At 31.2% G+C, this 4,781-nt stretch overlaps 1 long non-coding RNA gene across 1 annotated transcript; it reads left to right on the forward strand.

Moving 5' to 3' along the window:
• The first annotated feature begins 719 nt into the window (after positions 1-719).
• LOC120193064 lies at positions 720-1,651 on the forward strand. Its single transcript, XR_005522824.1, has 2 exons — positions 720-997; positions 1,270-1,651. It is a non-coding gene; the product is annotated as an uncharacterized LOC120193064 (long non-coding RNA).
• The last annotated feature ends 3,130 nt before the right edge of the window (positions 1,652-4,781 follow it).

A 4,781-nucleotide genomic window follows, 5' to 3' on the forward strand; every position in this document is an offset into this window, starting at 1 on the left:
GGTCAAATACCTAAAACAGTCTTTTAAAAACAATTTTAAGAAAAATCATTTTTAAGACAAAAGTTGATATGCGTTTACAAAAGATTCGATTAAAACATGTTCGGGAGTCGATTACGCGTGGGGAAGGATTAACACCCCCAAATCGCACAAAATTGGTACTGTGTTACTTACATGTTGTCGTAATGGTGGAAATCCTGAATCAAATATCAAGTTAAAAATATGATCCAATTATTGAACATTGATTAATTTGTTTTAAAGAAAATTCTTTAACATGATAAGAAATCTATCAACAATATGTACTTAAAGGATTAAAATAACATAAATAGTCAATTAAAGGACTAAACAGTAAAATGGAAATTTTAAGGATTAAAATATTTAAAAAAATTAACAAAGAGTATAAATAACACATAAGTAAAATAACATGGGCCAAACAAGCAAATAACCCAAAATAAATCTAAACAGTGACTAAAACATACACCAGGAAGATATCATGCACTAGATATGTAAATTTCCATTTTCATAAAGTAAATAAAGGACTAAAATATAAATAAAAGTAAAACAACCCAATCATAATCAATATTTAACCTAAAAGTACAATAACAGTGATTAAAATGTAAATTAGCGCTAAAAATCAAAGGACTAAAATGAAGTTAACCCAAAAACCAAATATTTATATTAATTCCTGCCTTTTCTGCCGCTTGACAACCTGGAAACCTTATTACTTTCTTTCATTTATGTTTTACTTTCATTTATGTTTTACTTTCCCATTTCAAACGCGTTGCTTGTCGAAACGAAGACAAAGCTCGGCCATCACACGCCGATGGTGCTCCTCCCGCTCGTTTTAGACACACACACTTAAATTTTGCCTAGATTCGGCCCCAAACCACCTTAAACCGAGACTAAGACTTCCAAAAGCCACTCTCAAATGAACTTGCGAAAAATAGAAAGGACCTTCAAAGCTTTGATGTAGACAATGCCACTCGGGTGATTTACTTAGGTGACGAGCCTCACTTCCCTCTCTTATTTCCTTCGTTTTCTTTTTTTCTTTTGTCTTTTTCTTGCTTATGGTTGTTCGAATTCCCCCTCCGACTGTTCCTCCTGTTTCCCGAATGCCTCCCCCAACTCGAATCCTTGTTGTATGTCATTTTATGGGTATTTTTGGGTTGAGAATAATGTGATTTAGTGAGTATAGTGGAGTATATTTTTAATATTTACTGGGTTAGGTCGGATCTAATTGGTTTGTGGTTTTTCGAGTGATGTTTGACGTAGGTAGTGATGCAGCACCTTCGGTCGCTCGGCAGCTCGGTGGCTCGTCGGTGATGGCTTCATTCGGTGGCTTGACCATGGTGGCGGTGGCTGAAGTTGAAGAGTTGGTCACTGGCGACGGTAACTTGTTTCAATCGTTGGAGGCGGTTGGATGATAGTTTAGTTTAGGGTTTAAAAAGCCTAGTTGAAGATGGGTAGGATCCGGGTCAACTACGGGTCACCTCCGGGTCGGGTCAAATTTCTGTCTGGATCAACTGTTGGGTAGTTAGGTCCCTTCATTGGGATTCAGTTGATAACTAGGTCACTTATAATGGGCTTTGAGTCTAGGCCTGCAAACATATGTAATAAAATTAATAATAATAATAATATATTTTAATTAATAATATTTTTTCGACCATGACAAAAATATGTGTCTACACATATGATGTTCAACATATCATTTATTTAAAACTAATGCTTGGGTAGTTCATACCCTAAAATAATTAAAAAAAACATTTATGAAATCATTATGGAAATATTTATCCTTAAAATCAAATCATTATTTAAAATCACACGAGATTGATTTATCGCATAAATAAACTACACTCATATTTTTTTCACTACTGAACTTTTATACAATATTCCTTTACTCACGTGCTTTTTCTTTGCTTTTGAGTCACTAGGATAGTAAGATTTGTCGTAGTCTATACGACATAACATATACAAACTATTCAAACTATATGTTAGTATTATATTAACATAGTCCAAACTCAATTGTATAAAATTCTATAAAATAAAATCGATACTTTATTGATATAAAACCAAATCACTATTCCATGATTACTTCAACCTTTTGAAAAACAATTATTAATTCCATAAATATTCATTCTCATCATTAACCCTTCAATTTTCATAAACTTTGCATTTAAATCACTATTTATGAATTCTCTTTAGAATTCACATCAACTTTTCCATTTAGCTCAAAATGATCCTTCATCATTTCCACATATATCAATTCAAACATTAAAATTTCCAGCATGTAAATAATATACCCAATCCTATACTTTAACAATTGAATACTTGCAATTTCATCCTTAATTTTTCTTAACCTTTTCGAATTCAACCATTCACTTTACCAACCTACAATTTGATCTCAAACAAATACTTAAACTTGAAAACCAGCATTCAAATAGTAATTTCCAGCATTGTAGTATCATACTCAAATAGTACCATCACTTTTACAAACTTGCAACTAAGTCCTAATTTCTGTGACCATTAGAATTCCACGACACAACTTTACCAAATTTGCAATTTGGTCCTGAAATCAACATTATAACTTAAAATTCAGTATTCAATAGTTAAATTTCAGCATTGTAGTATCAATGTCTCATAATTTCCAAAACTTGTAAAATGGTCCTTTTACTATCTCAAGGTTTCAAATTGATCCAATGCAATCTCCAAAGAATGTAGAACTCATCAAATATCAATTTTAGACCATATAAATTTTTTTAACATTTTCCCATAATATTCTCCCTATGGAAGAATATCATTAGTACATCAGGGTAAACTTTTCATTCAATTTCAAGCCTGAATTCAACCTATAAACTTGAAATTCATGCTATTCCAATCATTCTAACATCAAAGTCAATCAAAATTCAATCAATCTTCATAAACCCTAACATGGACAAAAATCATATATGCTTTTATGCTTGATTTTAATCATCACTCGTGCTTTAAAATTAATCTACAACCTCACTAGCATAAAAATCTTCTATAAATCCTTCAAAATCAAACATGTTCTTCAACCACCCAATTTAAGAAACTTATCATTCAAGCTTTCCAAGAAAGTTTTATACCAAATGATAGAGAATTTCAAGAGGATAATTCTATATCTAATAACTTAATTAAAAAATCAACCATGAAAGTTGAAAAATCAAAGTAAAATCCTTACCTTGGTGGCCATGGTGAAGTTGGACGAAGAAAGTAGAAGATGAAGATGTCTTGATTTTTCTAGTAGTTTTCTCATAAAACACTTAGCTTAAAACTAATATAATTAAATTTTAAAATTCAATTAATGAGAAATCCCAACTTTGCCTTTAATGAATCATGATAATTATAGTTTGCCATTGGAATATCTTCTATTATAATATTACATAGTAAAAGATGAACCAATTTAAGGTAGAATTTCTATTTTGGACATGCAATTTTCAAAAATTATATTTTAGTCACTAAATTTCTTAATTTCGACCAAATATGAAATATCAACTTCAATTCCACTGATCCACATTAAATTTCACTATATTAAAATAAGGAAATAATATTACAAACTTTATCTACCATCATTCAAATTTTCATGAAATTCCGATTCGATTATCCAATTTTTTACCAGACTTTTCTGATTTATAGCCTTTAATACAAATCCCGAATCAAAATTAGGGTATTATAATTCTTCCCCCTTAAAGAAACTTCATCCTTGATTTTCTATAAGTATTTACATACCTGATGTAAAATGATGAGGAAACTACATTTTCATATATTTCTCTCGTTCCCAGGTCACTTCCTCAACTTTATGAGTCTCCCAAAGAACTTTTACTAGTGGAATCGTCTTGTTTCTAAGTTATTTGAATCCATAAGTCAAAATCATTACTGATTCTTCTTTATATAACAAGTCTGGTTGAATTTCAATTTTCTTAGGTGTAATCTCATGTGAAGGATTCGATCGATACTTCCAAAGCATTGATACATGAAATACATTTTGAATTTTTTTCCATCTCCGGATGTAATGCTAACTGGTAAGCTACCATACCAACTCTCTTTATAACCTCATATGGGCCAATAAATCTGGGACTCAACTGTTTTTACCCTAAACCTCAAAACATTTTTCCACAGTGATACTTTAAAGAATACCGTATCACTGACATGATATTCAATCTCTTTCCTTTTTTGATCTGAATAAGATTTCTTTTGGTCAACAACTATCTTGAGATTATCTTGTATAAGTTTTACTTTATCTTCCACTACATTAATTAAATCCATATCGATTAAATCTTGAACTTTCAGCTCATACCAATTTAATGGCGCTTGACATTTTTCTCATATAATACCTCAAAAGGAGCCATCTTGATACTTGATTGATAACTATTGTTATAAGACTCTACTAAAGGAAAATACTTTTCGCACGATCCTTTTAAATCAATAACACATGCCCTCATCATGTCTTCAAGTATTTGAATAGTTCACTTAGAATATCCATCTATTTGTAGATGAAAAGTTGTGCTGAATTTTAGTTGAGTTCCCAAGGCTTTGTGCAAAGACTTACAAAACCTCGAAGTAAACCTCAGAAGTTATCAAAAACTATCAAGATAGGTACTCCATGAAGACACACAATCTCCCTGATATAAAGTTCAACATCTTTATCCAATGAGTAATAAGCTCGAACTGGAATAAAGTGTGATGTCTTAGTCAATCTATCAACAATCACCTAGATCAAGTCTTTCTTACTAGGTGTCAAAGTGAACCCTTTCACCAAATACACA

The sequence above is a fragment of the Hibiscus syriacus genome, unplaced genomic scaffold, assembly GCF_006381635.1.
Source record: "Hibiscus syriacus cultivar Baekdansim isolate YM2019G1 unplaced genomic scaffold, ASM638163v2 tig00116984_pilon, whole genome shotgun sequence".
Classification (NCBI taxonomy): domain Eukaryota; kingdom Viridiplantae; phylum Streptophyta; class Magnoliopsida; order Malvales; family Malvaceae; genus Hibiscus; species Hibiscus syriacus.